Source organism: Schistocerca serialis, chromosome 5, assembly GCF_023864345.2.
Source record: "Schistocerca serialis cubense isolate TAMUIC-IGC-003099 chromosome 5, iqSchSeri2.2, whole genome shotgun sequence".
NCBI classification, from domain to species: Eukaryota; Metazoa; Arthropoda; class Insecta; order Orthoptera; family Acrididae; genus Schistocerca; species Schistocerca serialis.
In genome coordinates this window covers 381782510-381805353 of record NC_064642.1, presented here as the reverse complement: position 1 = coordinate 381805353, position 22844 = coordinate 381782510, and the positions used below count along the sequence as shown (strand labels likewise).

The window sequence follows — 22844 nt, the reverse complement described above, 5'->3', positions numbered from 1 at the left end:
TACGTGCTACATGGTCAGTTTACAGCAACAGGAACCTCGTCAGTAACTTTTACTGGGATAGGACGCCTTCCTCTTCCGGGTGCCACACCAAGGCAGCCCCTGTTTTGGAATTTCATTATCATCTTCTTTAAACCATTTAATGACATCGGGTCTGTCCTCAGACCTTCCATTCATCGGTTCTCTCTCAATGGAGTACTGTAATTTCTGCCGTTCACATCAAACAGTTTCCCTACCATTCTCTGCTCGATAGCCATACTGTTCGCTCGGGTAATGGCTTGCAAATGACAGCCTAGATGTCATACTCTCACACAAAGAGTGAACAGCGCCAGATTTGCACCTGGTGGCCACAATTGGAACTATTTTTTCCAGCATAAATCAGTTCCGTATTATCGCATTAGCATATACACCAAATTTCATTCCCGTACGATAACTACAGACCACGCAATACCTCCGCGAGTGGTCACACTTTAGCTATAAACACCCGGTAGGATACATAGCAGGCGTCCCGCTGGGTCCCTGTGGCCGCGCAATGACTCGATCGCAGTCCCCTCTTTCCTTTCGAATGTGACCACTTCGTGTCGGTACTAAGTTAAAAACAATAGCAAAAAAGCTTAGTTGCACAAACAGCAGTAGAAATGCAGCTATTGACTTCTCGTCCATGTTAGGCTGCTCCCTAATAGGTGTAGCCGTGCCGACTAGATCGTGAGCTCCGCTCGAATGCCAAACACAGTCAACACGTGAGTTAACAGGATCTTACCTTAACTGCACGGACAGGACACTTACTTGCTAGGAAAGCCAAGTGACCAAGTGATGCAAACTCTGTGCCTCACAATCACAAACGTCCGGAGGAGGTGGAGGGGGAGGGGGGAGGACGTTTTTTTTATTTGACTTTTGTTTCATACACCCAATCACAATTTATACATATAAGTAACAACCGTGATTTCTGTCAATTATCCACGTACACTATTTAAATCCCTTTATAGCAAATGAGTCGGACGTGGTGGTTTGCGGCAAAGCGCGTACCTGGAAACCGAATAGTCGCAGGCTTAAATCACCGGCGGACCACAGCTTTTTCAGTCTGCTTTTACCTACCATTCATCTCTCAATAATTTGAAGAGTGGCCGGAAACGACACATAGTTAGGATTCCATGTTAAACTAAAAAAGTGTCAAACTCAGAAGTTATCCCCATGCTGCATGTCCATGCTACCAACATCCTGGCGCCGAGCGACAAACACGGCTTGTACACACAAAGGAATGGAGGCTTGCGCTGAATACGTTATTCCAGCCACTCCAAACGCAAATAGACGTCACAGAAGGTGTTCTAGAAGGCTTCTTCATGTGGTATGATCTAAGGAGAGCGACTTTTGTGAATAACATGAATATCTGTCCGTCTACGATCCAGGGGAGAACCGGACTGCAGTAGTAAGGAGACACTGGCCCCGTGTCGCCCGTAGCCCGGTTTCGAACTTAGAACAGTTCAAAAAAAAAAATGGTTCAAATGGCTCTGAGCACTATGGGACCTAACAGCTGTGGTCATCAGTCCCCTAGAACTGAGAACTACTTAAACCTAACTAACCTAACGACATCACACACATCCATGCCCGAGGCAGGATTCGAACCTGCGACCGTAGCAGTCGCGCGGTTCCGGACTGAGCGCCTGAACCGCTAGACCACCGCGGCCGGCTTTAGAACAGTTGTTAGCCTCAGTATGCCACTGCTGCTAACGAGTTGGATTCTGAGGAATAGTTATCAAACTTATATCGTCATGAGTCAGAAGATCCTGGAGTAGAGTTCCAGTGTCATGAATCCATTCTGACTAATTAATACCCTGCTTCTTCGAGATTTACGCTGAGTTCTGAACTTTGACATACTTTCAGTGCCTTGCCAAGCCGCAGTCGAGTACTGTAAGTAGCCCACGCTACTTGTTGTCGTTGGGTGTGTTGACTGAGGTGAGGTCCCCAGTCTTCTGTAAGGCATGTTTCTATTTTCTTCTCAGAACACGTGTGTCTCGTTTGTCTTCTGACGTATTGAGTAATTGGGGTTTGTCCTGTAGGCAATTCAACTCTTCATTTCAGCTTTACTTCACTCGGTATGGTCGCTCTCCCATATTGCCGATTAACGTCTATTCTTCCCAAAAGACAGGTACCACAGTGGGGGCATTTGCGCTCCATGGCACTCAGCTGATTTAGTGACCCATTTGTCTTTCGGGACACAATAATATTATATGGTCCATGTCTTCTTCTTCTTCTTCTTCTTCCTCCCTTTCTTCTGCTCCACAAGTACAAAGATGGCTGTCGATCAATCCCATCGAGGCAAGCGCTTTTTTCCTTTTTTCCGGTCGACTGAATTTCATACGTGCAATGGTTATACAAAATCAGCTTTACGCCGTTTTCTTCATACATCAATGTGTTGTTGCAACCACAGGATGTATCGCTCTATGCTTTTTCCATTTGTTGTTGGTTCTTCTCCTTCATTCCTCGTCCCTCCTCATACGTATCGTCCTTTTAAGTCGACTTAGCCGAATTTTCTCTGCCTTGAAGACGAGGTACCGACTTCAGGACCTGAATGCCGAGAGTGCGCTCTTGAGTTGTTTCCATCCAGTTTCATTCAACCCCCAGATGTCGTAGGTCTTTTGTAAACTGACCTACCCATCGCTTCCCGTATCTGATTAAGTGGACGTTTTCCATGACGTCATCCCTCCAGCGCTGCTCTTCCCCTACAGTGTTAGGAAATTCGAGCCACATGTCGAACCCACAGTCTTCATTTTCTGCACAGTGGTTGTTTGCTGCATAATTTCACATGCTTCCCGGTTCTTGCTTTTATCAACTTACTAATTAGGTCTCTCTAATTTTGTCATCAGTGTATACTAGTGTACAGCCAACATGATACGCAAAAGCCGACGGGAAGGCATTTGCGCGACTTCTTCGCCGATATTTTGACAGGGGTATTTTCAAGTATCAAATCCAACCGTCAGGTGCAGTACAAGAAAATTTAAAACCTTTGTGTGCGGGGTACATGCTGGAGGACAAGACACACACACACACACACATACAGTGAACGCTAGCATCGCCATATAGCAAGAGATGTCCAATGTCAGAAGTTATTGATAGTAAATGTTTTAATTACAACTGGGTCTCGTTAACTCTGACACTCTGTTGCTTGATTAGGAAGAGAACAAGACTGAAAGCAGGATTCAAACAAACTTCCTTCTCTACTTCTGACGTTGATCATCTTTGGTTGAGTGGTGACACTAGGGTTTACGGTGTGCGTGCTTTGTGTGTTTTTGTGTGTGTGTGTGTATGTTGTGTATCTTGTCTTTCACTATGTGCCTCGCACACACACGTTTTACATTTACTTGCACAACGCTCTCTCGCTGCATTTGCGCTTGGACAAAATTCCGTTATTTTGTGACTGACTCGTGAGGTAAAATACCAGAGGATACGAGACGTAGAATTTTATAGAAAGTTTCAGTAGAAAGGTGTCGCTGTCCGAGTGCTTGCGGGAGTGCCAGCAGTTCGGCGCCGCCGTTGTCCACCCCTCAGCCAGGGCAGGGTGTGGCCGCTCCGTCCCCTCGTAACTCACGTGTCCCCGCGTCTCCTCTTTGGGAAACCGAGCAACACCCCTCTGCAGCCATCTACTATATCACGTCTTCTGTCCGCCGATCCACTCTACAGCACGGTGAGTCTTTTCGTTGGTGTACTGTATTTGTAGGTACTGGAGCAGTTAGCCACCTAGAAGTGGAACGATATTTCTCTGTGGCTATTTTATCAATGTATTACTGTCAATTGCCTACTTTTACCATTTATCTCAGCTGCTGCAGAGTGTATGTAGTAACCCGGGATAACGGTGTACGCAGTCGCGTCCACGCGGCGCAGGCGGTGAGCGATGGTCGCGGTTCCTCTATACGACGCCATTACACACCTGTCGAAGGGGAGATGGTTACCCAGCTGACCACAATCAGCTTCCAGCTCTCATCTGCTTCTGAAACAGGTATGATAACTATCAGCAGCTCCGATTTTTCACGCGATCCGAAATCAAGTAGCCACCACGGTTTCCCCACATTTGATACTAGCCCTATAGCAATCTGAACTCACGCATCGCCCTCATCTGTCCACTGAGCAGGTAGAAGGACACAGCCAAAAGTCTCTACATAACCTACATAACGGCGGTGCTTTCCTTGCAGCTTCCTCATACCTGAAGTTTCGCGGTAATAGTTTGACGGTGTCAGAATAAAAATAGCCAAACTAAATCACCTTTGTTCCACAGAACTCCTCAGGCTACCTCTTTTCCCTCAATAAATCACAAGTGTGTCGGTAAATAGCAGCAGCTGGCTGTGATATATCACAACATTCACGTTTCTACATCATAACTATCAACAAAATTCCTCAAAAGCACATCTACACTACTGCCCATTAAATTGCTACACCACGAAGATAACGTGCTACAGACGCGAAATTTAATTGACGGGAAGAAGAAGCAGTGATATGCAAATGATTAGCTTTTCAGAGCACGCCCACAAGGTTGGTGCCGGTGGCGATACCTACAACGTGATGATATGAGGAAAGACTCCCACCGATTTCTCATACACAAACAGCAGTTGACCGGCGTTGCCTGGTGAAATGTTGTTGTGATGCCTCGTGTAAGGAGAAGAAATGCGTACCGTCACGTTTCCGACTTTGATAAAGGTCGGATTGTAGCCTATCGCGATTGCGGTTTATCGTATCGCGACACTGCTGCTCGCGTTGGTCGAAATCCAATGACTGTTAGCGGAATATGGAATCGGTGGGTTCAGAAGGGTAATACGGAACGCCGTGCTGGATGCCAACGGCCTCGTGTCACTAGCAGTCGAGATGACAGGCATCCGCATGGCTGTAACGGATCGTGCAGCCACGTCTCGATCCCTGAGTCAACAGATGGGGACGTTTGCAAGGCAACAACCGTCTGCACGAACAGTTCGACGACATTTGCAGCAGCATAGATTATCAGCCCGGAGACCATGGCTGCGGTTACCGTTGACGCTGCATCATAGATAGGAGCGCCTGCGATGGTGTACTCAACGACGAACTTGGGTGCACGAATGTCAAAACGTGATTTTTTCTGATGAATCCAGGTTCTGTTTACAGCATCATGATGGTCGTATCCGTGTTTGGCGACATCGCGGGGAACGCACCTTGGAAGCGTGTATTCGTCATCGCCATACTAGCATACCAACCGGCGTGATGGTATGGGGTGCCATTGGTTACACTTCTCGGTCACCTCTTGTTCTTATCGACGGCACTTTGAACAGTGGACGTTACATTTCAGATGTGTTACGACCCGTGCCTCTACCCTTCATTCGATCCCTGCGAAATCCTACATTTCAGCAGGGTAATGAACGGCCGCATGTTGCAGGTCCTGTACGGGCCTTTCTGGATACAGAAAATGTTCGACTGCTGCCCTGGCCAGCACATTCTCCAGATCTCTCACCAACTGAAAACGTCTGGTCAATGGTGGCCGAGCAACTGGCTCGTCACAATACGCCAGTCACTACTCTTGATGAACTGTGGTATCGTGTTGTAGCTGCATTGGCAGCTGTACCTGTACACGCCATCCAAGCTCTGTTTGACTCAATGCACAGGCTTATCTAGGCCGTTATTACGGCCAGAGGTGGTTGTCGTGGGTAGTGATTTCTCAGGATGTATGCACCCAAACTGCGTGATAATGTAATCACATGTCAGTTCTAGTATAATATATTTGTCCAATGAATACCCGTTTATCATCTGCATTTCTTCTTGGTGTAGGAATTTTAATGGCCAGTAGTGTACATTTACATAGATACTACCCAAGCCACCAAACACTGCGTGGTGATGGGTCCGTTGTACCTCTGCTACTCCTTTACTTTCCTGTTCCACTGGCAAATGGAGCTAGGGAGAAATGATTGTCTATATTCTTCCGAACGAGCATTCATTTTTTTCTCATCTTCCCTTCGCGATCCATACGCGAGACGTATGTTGGTGGCAGTAGGATCGTTCCGTAGTCCGTCACAAATGCCGGTTCTCAATAGTAATAACGTCTGCTTCCCTCCGGGGATACACTAAAGTAACCTAAAACCAGTTTGTGGCTGGTTGCTGAATGCCATCAACAATTTATTTCATAGAACAGCCACGGCCTCCAAGCTTGTCTTTATTTGACAAAAATGCACGTAAAATCATTTATTTGTAAAACCAACTAGTTCAGTTTCAGCCGCTTTTCGAGTACGGGAAACTGTGCTTCACCATACGTCAGAACTTTAAAAAATATATATCTTTGTACGTCATTATCAGAGCCAGGTGATGGGTACTTAATGTTACTGTTATTATCATCTTTTAGATAAATCATATCAACCAGTGCTCGTGTACAATGTATAAATGACAACTGATTTCGCAATACTTCACATGAAAACTACCACACAGTATAAACTGCAAAGTGGGTTTTATAGTTAATTAATTTTGCAGTCAAAGGCGACCATGATGTCCTTTAAAAATATTTACATGATTGTGAACCCCTTATCACAAATGAAAGAGTGAAAAATTGCAGAAAATCGCTGTTTTACGCAGCTTATACATGTGTCACATGTGACGCGATAATCAGCTTTGGGAAGACATCTTGCCGAGCAAGGTATTTGCTAATCAACAAAAAAATTCAGTGAGTTCAATAATTTTAAAAATGTGACGCGGTAAATCTGAGATTGTTTACCGGATGGGAAAATTTCACCATTAGAAAAAATTAATATAATTCTAACTCTAATTAAAATTAAGAATAGATATTTGACCCACAGAGATACTATAGGAATCGGTACCATGGGACATGATTTTGTAGGACATAGGGACTAACAAGCGCTTTTCTATCGTTGCGGAGAATGTTGGTGGCTGCATGCAGAGAATATTTGTCGCGACAACGCTGAAGCCTTGCTATTTAAACGTCAGTTCAACAGCTGATTTAAAATTTTATATCAGACTAGAATCACAATAGCAAATTAACTGGACCTTCAGCTAGGTATCCACTCTTTAAAAAATCATATAGAATCATACTGGTGTAACGGGGTGATGAGAACTGACGGAATGTCATGGCATGCAACCGGATGCGAAACAGTCTGTTGTGGAGCTTATCGTGAAACTGGTCATCCTTTAAGGCGTAGCTGCAGATAGCGCGATAATATGCTTTATAGACACGGAAAAAACAGACATCCAGAGGCTGAATTTGTTCAGTGGTTCCAGGTGGTATGAACTGCAATGTTACATTCTTTTCAGGAGGGATAGTTTGCTATAAAGGAATATGATTTTTATACGGAGACCAGGAATCAAGCAAAAGCAAGGTATTTTGACCAGTTATTGGCCAAAAACAGCGCTCATATCGTAGTTATAGTTATCTTACACGCATTTTCCCACTCTTGCTTGCTGTGACGTACATATTTCCTACTACCCTTGCAAGATCTCGGACACTAGAAAGAATCGTAAGGGCAGAGCACCTCCAACTTCTCGCAGCACAATAAATAACTTTCCAGCCAATTTACCATCCAGATTAACAGTCGGCATAATTGCATACGAATGTATTAAGGCATTTGATGTTAGCTGATCTTGGTACAACTCTCTTGGTACCTCTAATTTCCAGGGTTCCTTTCAAAACCATTTCTTTTTCAAATTCCGGTTCCTTATTGAACAATGGTATAACTCTATGTCATCTACAAATTTTGGGGCCGACTACAAGTTGACACTTTATTTGAAATTTCGTTACCTTACGTCTTCCAGTTCTATAGCACTGTTTGAAGTTGTGCAACCATGCTTTCTTGAAACCGCTGTAATATATGTCGCGCGCAATTTGATGTCAATATCGTTGTAGGTCACCATCAGGTACTTCCTGCAAATTGTAGCGAGCATCCTGGAAACGCGCAAACACCAGTTTTTGCAACAAGTACCCTTGTCCTCCCTTGAATATCCGTAGTTTTTCTTACGCACTACGCGGTCATACTGCTGTGAACCTATTCGAAATCTGTTCATAATCTTTCTTTTTTTTACTATGCTGCAGACGACTTTCCATGTACAGGGTTATTACAAATGATTGAAGCGATTTCACAGCTCTACAATAACTTTATTATTTGAGATATTTTCACAATGCTTTGCACACACATACAAAAACTCAAAAAGTTTTTTTAGGCATTCACAAATGTTCCATATGTGCCCCTTTAGTGATTCGGCAGACATCAAGCCGATAATCAAGTTCCTCCCACACTCGGCGCAGCATGTCCCCATCAATGAGTTCGAAAGCATCGTTGATGCGAGCTCGCAGTTCTGGCACGTTTCTTGGTAGAGGAGGTTTAAACAATGAATCTTTCACATAACCCCACAGAAAGAAATCGCATGGGGTTAAGTCGGGAGAGCGTGGAGGCCATGACATGAATTGCTGATCATGATCTCCACCACGACCGATCGATCGTTTTTCAAATCTCCTGTTTAAGAAATGCCGAACATCATGATGGAAGTGCGGTGGAGCACCATCCTGTTGAAAGATGAAGTCGGCGCTGTCGGTCTCCAGTTGTGGCACGAGCCAATTTTCCAGCATGTCCATATAAATGTGTCCTGTAACGTTTTTTTCGCAGAAGAAAAAGGGGCTGTAAACTTTAAACCGTGAGATTGCACAAAACACGTTAACTTTTGGTGAATTGCGAATTTGGTGTACGAATGCGTGAGGATTCTCTACCGCCCAGATTCGCACATTGTGTCTGTTCACTTCACCATTAAGAAAAAATGTTGCTTCATCACTGAAAACAAGTTTCGCACTAAACGCATCCTCTTCCATGAGCTGTTGCAACCGCGCCGAAAATTCAAAGCGTTTGACTTTGTCATCTGGTGTCAGGGCTTGTACCAATTGTAAACGGTAAGGCTTCTGCTTTAGCCTTTTCCGTAAGATTTTCCAAACCGTCGGCTGTGGTACGTTTAGCTCCTTGCTTGCTTTATTTGTCGACTTCCGCGGGCTACGCGTGGAACTTGCCCGCACGCGTTCAACCGTTTCTTCGCTCACTGCAGGCCGACCCGTTGATTTCCACTTACAGAGGCATCCAGAAGCTTTAAACTGCGCATACCATCGCCGAATGGAGTTAGCAGTTGGTGGATCTTTGTTGAACTTCGTCCTGAAGTGTCGTTGCACTGTTATGACTGACTGATGTGAGTGCATTTCAAGCACGACATACGCTTTCTCGGCTCCTGTCGCCATTTTGTCTCACTGCGCTCTCGAGCGCTCTGGCGGCAGAAACCTGAAGTGCGGCTTCAGCTGAACAAAACTTTATGAGTTTTTCTACGTATCTGTAGTGTGTCGTGACCATATGTCAATGAATGGAGCTACAGTGAATTTATGAAATCGCTTCAATCATTTGTAATAGCCCTGTACGTAATTACGTTTAGTAAGCGCTCCTTGTACAACGATTTTCCTTTAATACATTTCGCTGGAAACGAGATTTGCGGCTCCCTGTTCTACAAGCATGATGAACTACAAAGCGGACACCTTGTCATCCATGTATCGTCATCATGGTACTCCTCATATACATTGCACGCACAGTCGGGCGTATACGACACCACACATTCCACTGACTCATCTTGAAGTAACGCTTACATTTCATCTGCCACTTCTTTCTCACTCTGCGAAACTGCTTGTTTCTTTCTCACGAAACGTGAGCTTCGGAAACCGTTCCGGTAGATATAATGAAGTGTTTGCTTTGTTTATCGTTGCCTTTGCTCTGCTTTACACCACTTGCACTACAGCAGTTACTCAACTACGCTCCGTAGCCTCATGCTGTGCTCACTATTAGATACCTTCAATCCCGTACCCTGTTACCATTAACAGCCAATATTGTGACTATATGGTAGACAATACGTGGAGCCATGAATGTCGTAAACATAATTGGTCTCTTCCTAACTCGCACTCAAGGGCTTCTCTGCTAGTACTAATGTCGGAATGTGTTTGCCGAAACTCCCCGTGTTTCGCCACTAAACTTCCGGAAGATGCTGTTACGTACACTAATCAGCCACAACATTATGACCAGCGACTTGCTATCGATATAAACCTGTCCAGGTGATAGCTGCATCACCTGGCGAGGAATGACTGCAAGTCAGACACACGCACGGTGCATGTAGCGTCAGTGAGAGTGCTGTCCGTATGTAGGACGGTGAAGGTGGGATTGTGATGGCCTGGAGGCTCGACACGAGCATTTCGGAAACTGCACGACTTTTCGGGTGTTTAAGGAGTGCTGTGGTGAGTGTCTTCAACAAAAGGTGTCAGACGTCCTGGGGTTGAGCGGCCACCCCTCATTACAGACTTCGGACGTCGTAGGCTACGCAAACTGATAAAACAGGACAAGCGGCGAACTGTGGCGGAAGTAACTTCTGACTTTAATGCTGGACAGAGTACAAGTGTGTCCGAACACACAATGTACCGAATTCTCCTAACGATGGGTCGCCATAGCCGACGACCCATGCATGTTCTAATGTTTACACCATGACATCGGCAACTACGACTGAAAAGGACACGTGACCATCTGCACCGGACGTTGGCGCAGTGCCACAGCATTGTATGATCTGATGAATCCCTATACCTTCTTCATCATGCGGATGGGAGGGCGCGAATCCGTCATCTTCCAGGGAAACAGCTCCTTGGCGCCTGAACTACGGAACGGAGACTAGTTGACACAGGCTCCACTGTGCTCTGGGGAACATTCACGGGGGCGTCCAATGGAGCTCGTGTAAGGCACTATGACTGCCAATGATTATTGTGCACTGGTTGCAGACCACGTACACCACTTCAACACGATCATGTTTTCCGCCGGCAGTGGCATTTTTCAACGAGATTATGCGCCATGTCACAAGGCCAGGAGTGTGATGCAGCAATTTGAGGAAGACAATGGCAAGTTCGAGTTAATGCGCTCGCCACCAACTCACCAGATCTGAAACTGATCGAACACATATGGGATGCGATTGAAAGTGACGTCTGAGTTCATCGCCCCCCTCCGCGAAATTTACAGGAATTATGTGGCTTGTGTGAGCAGGTGTGGTGCCAGGTATCTTCAGCGATCAAGACTTCTTTGATATGAAGATAGCATCTGTTCTTTCGGACATGTCCGAAAGAACAGATGCCATCTTCATATCGTTTAAGGCTAACCGGCTGATGACCTTCTTCAGTGTGGATGCTCACTATTTGCTTGAACTCTTACGGGACTCGGTGGATTGTCTGCCGCGAGTAATGGGTATAATACCCTCCTGGTTGGCCGTGCGGTCTAACGCACGGCTTTCCGGGCGGGAAGGAGAGCCTGGTCCCCGCCACGAATCCGCCCGGCGGACTTGTGTCGAGGTCCGGTGAACCAGCCAGTCTGTGGATGGTTTTTAGGCGGTTTTCCATCTACCTCGGCGAATGCGGGCTGGTTCCCTTATTCCGCCTCAATTACACTATGTCGGCGATAGCTACGCAAACAAGTTCTCCACGTACGCGTACGCCACCATTACTCTACCACGCAAACATAGGGGTTACATTCGCCTGGTGTGAGACGTTCCCGGTGGGGGTGTCCACCGGTGGCCGAACCGGACAATAACACTGGGTTCGGTGTGCGGCTGAGGAGGGGTGAAGTGCACTGCGGTAGTCGGCTGCGGCGGAGATGGAGCCTCTCCGTCGTTTCTAGGTCCCCGGTTAACATACAATACAATACAATACAATGGGAGTAATGGCAGGGGCACTACGAATGTAGTGTGTGGACTATAAGTTGAGAATGTGGCTCTCACGGACAGCTTGCCGGCGATAAATCCCTGCAGTCGCACTATCCTTTGTGCCCTCAGTGGCTCAGATGGATAGAGCGTCTGCCATGTAAGCAGGAGATCCCGGGTTCGAGTCCCGGTCGGGGCACACATTTTCAAACTGTCCCCATTGATGTATATCAACGCCCATCAGCAGCTAATGGTATTGATTTCATTGTAATTTCAAGACTTCTTTGCTTCGATGCCACGATGCGTCGCCACTATTATCCGCGACAAGGGTGGGCAAACCGGCTGTTTCGTAGATGGTCGTAATAGTTCTGGTTGATCAGTGTATTTTCAGAAACGCGTACCCGTATATTCGTGTTATTCATCTACATATACAGAACAAGCAGAAGAAGAGTCGAAGCATACATGTTTGGGAGTTCGGAAAAGCTCGCACGGTGACGCGAGCCACGAGCCTCGCCACAGAGGGAGCGGGCTGGCCGCCCCTGGGCGCGGCGTGTTTGCCCGCGCAATCCGGTAATGGCCTGGAAATGGCAGCGGGAAGCGCCAGGTGTCGGCGGCGACCACGCCCCTGGCGCTGCGCGGACGCCGCCCGCAATGCACCAGCCCGCCGCTGGCGTTCCGCTGACCCTGTTGGCGCTACTGCCATTGATCTCGCGCGCGCGGCCAAGCGATCCCGCACGCGCCTTCACGCACGCACGCACAGCGCATCTGCGTATGCGTATGCTCCACTCGCAGCCAGTGAAAGCGGCTGCCGCGCCGCGCTTGGCACCGACCGCCGCCCGCTCCGCTCTCTGGGCCACCGTGTCAGCTGGCTCTCCGTCCACACTCGCCGTGTCCATTTCCCAGTTTTGGCTATCCTCAGCCACCCAAATTAGATCTGAGTTTGACTTCACTGCAGTTAACACGCAGAATATTCTGACACTGTTGTGGTCTTCTGTCCGAAGACTGGTTTCCCCACCTGTACAAACCTTTTCATCTCTGCACAGTTGTTGGAACCTACATTCATTTGAACCTGCTTACCGTATTCGAGCACTGGTATCGTTCTACAATTTTTTCCTTCCACACTTCCCATATTGGCCGCGCGGGATTAGCCGAGCGGTATGAGGCGCTGCAGTCATGGACTGTGCGGCTGGTCCCGGCGGAGGTTCGAGTCCTCCCTAGGACATGGGTTTGTGTGTTTGTCCTTAGGATAATTTAGGTTAAGTAGTATGTAAGCTTAGGGACTGGTGACCTTAGCAGTTAAGTCCCATAAGATTTCACACACATCTGAGCATTTTCTTCCCCTATTACCATAAAGACGATCCCTTCATGCGTCAGGGTTGTGCTATGAGTCGATCTCATATCTCATAATTTAGAATCAGATTTTCACTCTGCAGCGGAGTGTGCGCTGATACTTTGTGGCACATTAAAACTGTGTGCCGGACCGAGACTCGAACTCGGGACCTTTGCCTTTCGCGGACAAATGCTCTACCAACTGAGCTACCCAAGCACGACTCACGCCCCGTCCTCACAGCTTCAATTCCGCCAGTACCTCGTCACCTACCTTCCAAACTTCACAGAAGCTCTTCTGCGAACCTTGCAGAACTAGCACTCCTGGAAGAAAGGATATACGTTCACTTGAAGGTTATTGTTCAGAATCGCCATTACTATCGCTCCTCAAAGCATCAACTTCTCACGTTTCTTTTTAGAAACGCTTTCCTTATATCCTCTCTACTTCCACCATCATCAGTTATTTTGCTCCGCAATACTGTGTACTACAGAGGACTTATTTCGACTTAGGTCGTCCACAGATCTGTCAAATTCCATTCACAGTATCATGTTTCCCATCTCTTCTTCACCTAATTCCTCTTCTCTTTATATCATACTGTTCTGAAGTTTGTGTCTCTTATATAGACCCTCTATTATTCCTTCCCAGTTTCAGCTTTCCGTGGTTTGCTTTGAACATGCTTGCCATATTCATATAGGTACTTCTCTTTTCCCCAAAAGTCTCTTCAGTTTTTCTATATGCTGCATCTGTTGTTCCATTGTCATACATGCGTCTGCAACCTCGCATTTCTCTTCCAGGCATTCTGGCACTATTCAGTTTTAATAGAACCACCAGCAGATTAAAAGTGTCGCTCGAAGGCTCACTATATACTAGCGCCGGCCGTTGTGGCCGAGCGGTTCTAGGCGCTTTAGTCCGGAACTGCGCTGCTGATACGGTCGCAGGTTCGAATCCTGCCTCGTGCATGGATGTGTGTGATGTCCTTAAGTTAGTTAGGTTTAAGTAGTTCTAAGTCTAGGGGACTGATGACTTCAGATGTTAAGTCCCGTAGTGCTTAGAGCCATTTGAACCATTTTTTGTATACTAGCAGTAAAATACAGGACGCGATAAATCACCATCTAACATATTGTGAAAAAGCTGAAATTTGGCAGTGGTAGAGGCAAAATCTTGCAGTCATATCGAGATTTTCGCCATCAACATACACTCCAGTAAAAAGTATATTCCCGTACAAGTCCTTTTACCTAAAATCGGAAAACAGCGCGTTTCTTTACCTCGGTTATTAAGAAAACACGAATCAGTCTCGAAGATTACTAATACTGATTGACAGTGGAGCTCAAAATACTTTCATAATACCCTGTACGGTCACAATAACAAATGATACGGGACAGAATGATGTTAACACTATTCGAAAAAAGTGAAAGACGGCAGCGCATTAGAGTGAAGTCACGCAGTAAATTTCCCCACGATCTGTACGAGAAGGATATTTTAGTTTTAAAGTTACAAGAGAGATCCTGTTTGTTTTAAGCGTTTCATTCCCTCTGACCCTCTGAGTACAGCTGTGTACTTCTTTTACTGCCTGTTAGTTACAACAGAAGTTTTTTTTTTTCAATGGAAACCTGAAGTACACATTTGTGAATGCTCAATATTTTCAGCGTGTGCAAGTGTTGCCAAACGTTGGGCATCACTACGAAAATATCAGCAAGTCAACATAGCAGTGCGCAGCAGCTCGTGCACCATCAGAATACACGGATTGGTTGGTTCGCCATATTCCACCGTATAATTGAACACTGTTACTGTTATTTTGTATGGTAATTATTGAATGACGATTTACTATTTATTACAATAGAGAATATTTCGTTATTAGTTATTTTAGTCCATAAAATGAAGCCAAGTATGATTCGAGAACGGGTACATATATTTGTATAAATCTTGCATCTAAAATCATTAAAAAATTACCTAAAAGCATTACCGCATAAAAAATTCATTCTTCCACAAAAAAATTCAGGCCCGAAAGGGTTAAACGAGCTGTGTCGTAGTTTTAAAAGAGAAGTAATAAAGTAAAGATAAGTCTTATGGCGTGAACTGCTCAGAAATCCTGAAGGGCAGGTTCAGTAGCCTAATTGAAAATATTTTCCCTATCCTCCTCGTTTGCAGGCATTCTCCTTCGCGAAGTGTGAGAGCTGTCTGTCTATCTGTAAGTGCAGCTGACTGAAGTGTGTGTGTGTGTATGTGTGGTATCACGTTCTTATTGGAGATGTTGAGAGAAAGGAGAGGGCGAAATCTGGTGCCGGCACATAGCCTGCTCCTCTCGAATAGCATTTAAAGTGGCCGCCGAGCTTAACGTCCGCATCCGACGGATCGATCACCGTCAGCCGTGTCACATGCCTTACTTCATGAGACACGGCGAAACTGAACCCAGGATATTGGCGCAAAGACTACGCCTCCTGTCTTCTGCCGTAAAGGCAAAGGGAAGATAGTCAACAGCACACTACATACCCGGAAGTCACCCACGCAACTGCTGGCCACACTCGACGTTGCTCAACTTCGGTTATCTGGCGGGAACCGGTGTATCCACTTCGGCACGGTCGTTGACAAAGTCTTGATTGCTCTAGAGGATGGGCCTTATTTGTCTCAGAAGAAAAGCCTTCTCTGATTTAGAACTAGCCTTCTTGATTTTAAAGGAGGTGGCTTGTTTGTTTTATAATAAGGAGAAATGTCTTCTTTAGGAGAGAAGATCGTTAGTTCGTTTGTCATCTTAAGAGAATATTTTGTAAGTAGGCTGTTTAGGTTTTTATGTTGGTAACGCCACGTAGCGCTCTGTATGAAAATCACTGGCTGTGCTGTGTGCAATCTGTGGCTGGTTGGAATTGTTGGAATATTCGCTATTGCAGTGTTGGGCAGTTGGATGTGAGCAGTGCGTAGCGTTGTGCAGTTGGAGGTGAGCCGCCAGCAGTGGTGGACGTGGGGAGAGAGAGAGATGACAAGAGTTTTGAGAGCGGATGATCTGGAAGTGAGTCCGTCAGAAAAAGGAAATTTGTAAGACTCGATGACCTCAGCTGATATATGTATATTATGACTTCTGAACACTATTAAGGTAAATACATTGTTTGTTCACTATCAAAATCTTTTATTTGCTAACTATGCCTATCAGTAGTTAGTGCCTTCAGTAGTTAGAATCTTTTATTTAGCTGGCAGTCTTGGCGCACGCTGTATTGCAGTAGTTTGAGTAACGAAGATTTTTTGTGAGGTAAGTGATTCATGAAAGGTATAAGTTATTATTAGTCAGGGCCATTCTTTTGTAGGGATTATTGAAAGTCAGATTGCGTTGCGCTAAAAAAAAAAAAAAAAAAAATTTTGTGTCAGTTTACTATTGATCAGAATAAGTAAAGAGAGAAACGTCTGAGTACGTTCAGTTTTGCTCAGCTGTTTGAAAACCAAATAACGTAAGAGGTTTACCAGCACTGTCATTCTTAATTTTTCTGAGGGGATGTTTCAATTTGCTTGTTTTACAAGAGAAACCTCGTAGTCGCAAGAGAGAAGTTCCGGCTCTTCTAGAAGTGAGCCTTTGTTTATGTAAGAAGTCTCTCAAGCTCTGATCTAAACGAGGAGACTCACTTGTTTTACACAAAGAAGGGAAGCCCTGTTTGCTTTAGGAGTCTTCTCGGTTTTGGAAAAGGTATCACGCTTGTGTTCTGAAAAGAAATTTGTTATTTCGAACAGGAATTGTGGATGTTATGGTACTTTGAAGAGGAGTATTACATGTTACACTTTAACAAAACATTGAAGAAGATAGTGTGCGAAGCTATGTATAGAAGGCATTTTTGGAGAGACAGGAAGGACAAAATCGGGAGATGGAAGAAAGTGACGGGAATGACTGAGAAACGAGAAATAAACGTAACTGGGACAAGATGGGAGCATTTGCTTTACTTTTTGACAGAGGAAAACTTGTCAAATATGTTAAGTATGAAGTTGACGGAAGTGCTTCAGCATTTTAAATAATGCTGCACGATGTTGAAATGCGCACAGAGTACAGGGTAAATTGTTGCAGAGGTGGGCAGCAGCAACAGACAGTCAGCGGATGTTTTTGTTTTATGGGATGGTTATAGCTAGGATACTAGATAAATTAGACCTTGTGTTGTGATTGTGATGGGATGACTGGTACTTAATGTCTACTTTGGTATAGGAGCTCTGAGAAGCCGATGAAGTAGACTAAGTCTACAGCAGTTGCATGGTTTGTTAGCTGCAGCTGTCCTAACTGGGCATATGGATCAATGACAGTGTCAAAGTACAGATGTAACGAAAACAAAGCAGCATGATGCGTTTTCACGGTCATTACTTGTGGCAAGTTGGATTACAGCGCAATAGTGGAGATTCGGAAGAATGAGTGAATTCACATTCCTGTGGAAATATGTTCCGGAACTTCTGGAGTGCAGAGTGCCAAGCAGTATTTTCTGTCCAGTTGAGGTACTCGTGCAAAGTTATTCCCAAGTCCTTCACTGTATTGTTATACGATATTGGGATACCTTCGAGGAGAGTTGGAGGCAATTGTTCATAGAGTTCAGAGCTAATTAATTTATAACGAGATAGTGAAAGTATTTGGGACTTGGCATTTAGTGTAACTCCCAGATTTTCGCCCATCTGAACACTGAAGCAGATTGTCATTCATATGGTCGATGTTACTAACTGATATCTTCAGGTGTGGTAGTTGGGTAAAGCTGCAGGTCGTCGATACAGAAATGGTGTTTATAAACGAGCACAGCTAACAAACTACTTAAGTGAGACATTGCGAGTGTGATGCGATGACAGGTTCGAGATTTTTGATGTGGGGTATTGGCGTATGTGCACACTAAGGAGCCGACGAAGCAGACATAACGTGTTCTTGTTACGTAACTTTTCTGGCCGAAATCATCCTAACTGGGCGTATGAAACACTGACAAAGTCAAATAGACGGATGCTGCAGATGCACAGAAAGCGAAGAAAGGTAAGTAACTGATGTCTTTTGTATGTCGGTAGTGGCTTCCTCGCCGTCTGACACTCATTGTCGCTCTGATGTCGCTGCGTAAGAGAAGCAGAGCGAGCGTCCTGTGTCCTCTTTTAAAAAGCGTGACAAAGGAAATCGAAGCCAGTGACCTGATTCCGCGGGCGCGTGTGTCACGCATGGTATTATTCCCCGCAGCCTCCGCTTTCGCCATGGCGAGCTTCTGCCCGCTGGCGCACTTTCCTCCGCCGAGGAGCGAGCCCGTCTTGGCCCAGAGGTCAGCCTGCTGCCCCCCCCCCCCCCCTCCTCTCCACCACTCCCTTACCGTCGTATCCGTGTCTCGAGCACCGGTTTGCATTGCTGACACGTTCCGTGGTGTATCCTCTGCCAACATCTTCGCGTGAAGTGACAGCGTACACCAGGGGTGTACGAGGACCAGTTTAAAAGTAAAGAATGTTTGCTTCTCCCGGCATTTTCGTTCAAGATAACGAAAGGAAATTTAGAAAAGTGTCTTGATATCCTAGATATTGTTCTACGTTGTAGAAGTTTAAACAACTGTCGTAACGCTCTACAAGTTTTCCTATGCTTTCAGCATGCTCAATTGCCGCCCGAGTTGTGGAACCTGTCACTAAAGCCCTCTTTCAACACGTTGTCATTGCCACAGTGGTTTCCACTCGAAAAGTACTCCAATTTGGGAACAAAGATGGTAATCACTCGGGGCCAAACCCAGTCTATCAAAGAGATGTCCAAAAATCCCTTTTAAACTGCCTTCGTCAACGCAGCATAATAAGGGTGAACATTATCGTGAAGCACGGCAATGCTGCTAGACAACGCTAAATACGTAGTCAACGAAAGGTCTGAGGGTAGGCCGCTGCATTCAGAGTCTCTGCTTTAGGCATGAAGTCGGTGACCTCAACGCCCTTTCGACCCCCAATCACTCCTGGTGCTCAAACTTTTTTTTTTTAGGGGGGGGGGGGTGTTATGGATACCGTAAATATCACCATCTTAATTGAATCGTGTTTTGTTTCTGGCTTTTTATGCGAAACTCAGGTCTCGTCACCACTAACAATTTAATTCAGAAACACCTTACCATCCTTTTCGTACCGAGTGGGAATCCACCTGAAACACACTTTTATATAGCTAAACCCTCACCAGTGACAATAGTGAAATTTTCAGCAAGCATAATGTCGGTACATCAATAATAAAACGTCTATCCTGCTAAATTTATCCTCAGTCCTTAATTTGGGGTCATCTGTCACAAATGAAGGTCGGGCTGATTGTTCTGAATCACTATCCGGCCGCTGTGCCCGAGCCATTCGAGGCGCTTCAGTTCGGAATCGCGCTGCTGCTACGGTCGCAGGTTCAGATCCTGCCTCAGGTGTGGATGTGTGTGATGTCTTTAGGTTAGTTAGGTTTAAGTAGTTCTAAGTTTAGATCGCAGGTTCGAATCCTGCCTCGGGCATGGATGTGTTTGATGTCCTTAGGTTAGTTAGGTTTAAGTAGTTCTAAGTTATAAGGGACTGATGACCTCAGATGTTAAGTCCCCTTGCTCAGAGCCATTTGAACCATTTTAAGTTTTGAGAGAAAGCTACCAAGGATGAATTGCCAGTGTTGGTAATCGCATATCGCAATACGCCGCAGCACACAAATGAATTAGCGTGCCTCAACGCACAGATCAGCTGTTGACTCACACCTAGAGAGAAGAGACACCATCGCTGAACATAACTGCCTGCCATCTTGAGTCTCCCCACTAAATCGTTCCAAGTTTTGTTTACGCATCTGGTTAGGTAGGGAGAACCGTCTTCATGACAGACTTCATCGTGATTTCACACCACAGATCAGTTCGAGAATGATAGAAACGGAAACTGTAAACTCCGTTACTGGCACGACTGTGCTCTGTATCTCTGAAAGAACGATCGACAGCTCATTCGCAGCCAGCCGGATGACTTCTTGTCATCTCGAGAGATGACTGAATGTGCCAGATCCTCCCTGCCGATGTCAGGCACCTTTTATCTCCCACTGCTTCCAACAGAATGCCTTAGTGTCATCCGCAAGATCCATGTGTTGAGAGATGCGACGCAAGAGTATTCCAGCCCCGTGCCTGCCGATGCTACTGGAACATGGGGAAAAAATCACGTACAATTTGTTCACGGCGTCCTAGCTGAGTTTTATGGAGGGCGGGGAGCGGAGGAAACAAGCTCCGCCTCTCGAAGCCCAATTCATTGGCGACAAAGGATGGAGTGACGGTGCGTCGGGGCACGTGCTTACTAGTCTGGCATGGCGCGGCACGACAGTTACTTAGTAACAGTTACGGTAAACACAGGTACTACCTGTATGTTGTTCGATTATCAACGTGGGTAACAGCCGGACGCAAAATACTCGTGGCCTGAACTCGCTTCAGCCGATTCACAACAAGGGACCCCTAGTTCAGGACGTTGTAAACAAAATATACCTACAGTGCAGGATGCATTCTATAGCTGGAGAGTACTAGCGAAGGTTACGTGCGAAACCCGATTAGGTGTTGCGCAAGAAACACTGGACTGTCTTCTGTTGGAAACCTGCCAGTCATCTTCGCAACAGCTCCGTCACTCTTGTGCAGTGCAATTGTTGTCGTTTCTATGGGAATATTTTCTGTAAATATCACCTTCTAGCTGAACGTTTGAAGCTGGGCTATGTGGCACTTTTATTTGCCTTCAACTATCAGCTCATTTACCGAGAAACAAGGCTCGTTACTTCAGCCCGTATTCCACATCTACATCTACGTGATTACTCTGCTATTCACAATAAAGTGTCTGGCAGAGGGTTCAGTAACCACCTTCAAGCTGTCTCTCTACCGTTCCACTCTCGAACGGCGCGCGGGAAAAACGAGCACTTAAATTTTTCTGTGCGAGCCCTGATTTCTCTTATTCTATAGTGATGATCATTTCTCCCTATGTATGTGGGTGCCAACAGAATTTTTTCGCAATCGGAGGAGAAAACTGTTAATTGAAATTTCATGAGAAGATCGCGTCGCAACGAAAAACGCCTTTGTTTTAATGATTGCCACTCCAATTCACGTATCATGTCTGTGGCACTATCTCCCATACTTCGCGATAATACAAAAAGAGCTGCCCTTCTTTGTACTTTTTCGATGTCATTCGTCAATCCCATCTGATACGGATCCCACACCGCACAGCAATACTCCAGAATGGGGCGGTACACAGCAGTCTCTTTAGTAGACTTGTTGCACCATCTAAGTGTTTTGCCAATGAATCGCAGTCTTTGGTCGGCTCTACCCACAACATTATCTATGTGATCGTTCCAATTTAGAGTATTTCTAATTGTAATCCCTAAGTATTTAGTTGAATTTACAGCCTTCAGATTTGTGTGACTTATCGCGTAATCGAAATTTAGCGGATTTCTTTTAGTAATCATGTGAATAACTTCACACTATGCTTTATTCAGGTATTACATTTATATAAGCAATAAAATGATGCAATATATTACCTTTGCAGCTGCTAAGTTACAAACGTACCTGGAATAGAGAGAAAAAAGGAATTAATACATCACTTTAGAATATACTAGTTTGCATATTACATCTAAAATACCTGTACATTTCTACGAAACATTTTAACATTACAAAGGATTGTAGTGATCCATGCCACTTATGGAAGGGCATGTATCACGTACGTGAAATATAGAGCTAAGAGTAAAGATGTGCGCGATCGCAATTATTTTGCAAACATCGGGCCACTTATTGCGGGAACGTGTTACTCAACAGGTGCGGAGTCTGCCTGCTGGAGAGCGTTAGTGACCTCCGTGGAGAAAGGAGGAATGAAGGAGTTCTGCTGCCATGGACGATATCCGGCACCAAGGAAGACGAATATGATGTATATAAGCGATTGTTGTTAAGTACTATTCACAGAATGTTTAACGAGACGTCTTTGAGACAGTAATATTAGTTGGTTCCCATGTAACGTGAACCTTTTGAAAAAAATTGTGACTATATACAGAGTTAATTGGAACCAATCTTCACTTTATTTACGTTCAGAAGAAGTGTTTTGGTTCAAATGGCTCTAAGAACTATGGGACTTAACATCTAAGGTCATCAGTCCCCTAGACTTGCAACTACTTAAACCTAACTAACTTAAGGACATCACACACATCCATGCCCGAGGCAGGATTCGAACCTGCGACCGTAGCAGCAGCGCGGTTCCGGACTGAAGCCCCTAGAACCGCTCGGCCAGCAGTGTTTTGTTTCATACCTAGTTCACATATAGAAATTTGCACGGAGGAAAGAAGTTCGATGCCGAGGAAGGACACGGCACAGCATAGCTGGATCCTGAGGTAAACCACAAGAGTTGCAAGGCTGAAAATCTACACCTTTCTAATAAGGAAGCGTTTAGGCGGTTATGTTAGGTGCAGGTGCATGGAGGAATAGGCCTAGAACAGACCTTGGGCAAGGAGTCAAAACATCGCCACACTAGCTAAATACAGCAGTCATCAGCCACTAATAATTAAAACACTGCAGGGTTAAATGCTTGCGTTTGTACTCATATCTTAAAAATCCTTTATTATATTTCTCGTATGCAACAGTAGCGAAATTTATCAATACAACGTCTTGTAAATGTGTAATATATTTACCCGGTGCGTCTACTCTGCGAGCTCGTCAAAACACGGAAGGCTCGGGGAAACCCTAAGTTACGTGTTCTTAATCATACATGTATGGTAATTGGAAATTTGTGGTAAAGACTGTGGGACCAAACTGTTGAGGTCATGGTCCCTACGCTTACGCACTACTTGATCTAACTTAAACTAACTTACGATAAGGACAACACACACACCCATGCCCGAGGGAGGACT

General features: G+C 45.4%; 1 protein-coding gene across 2 annotated transcripts in view; it reads right to left on the bottom strand.

Moving 5' to 3' along the window:
• The window catches only part of LOC126480779 (centlein-like), a 539146-nt gene that overhangs the window by 280487 nt on the left and 235815 nt on the right, over positions 1-22844 (bottom strand). Inside the window, exon 2 of one of the 2 annotated variants that reach the window (XM_050104084.1) lies at positions 21489-21516. The exons of the other annotated variant lie outside the window; for it this stretch is intronic. The gene's annotated coding sequence lies outside the window, so the exon portion shown is untranslated. The remainder of the gene's footprint in view (positions 1-21488; positions 21517-22844) is intronic. 2 annotated transcript variants of the gene reach the window in all.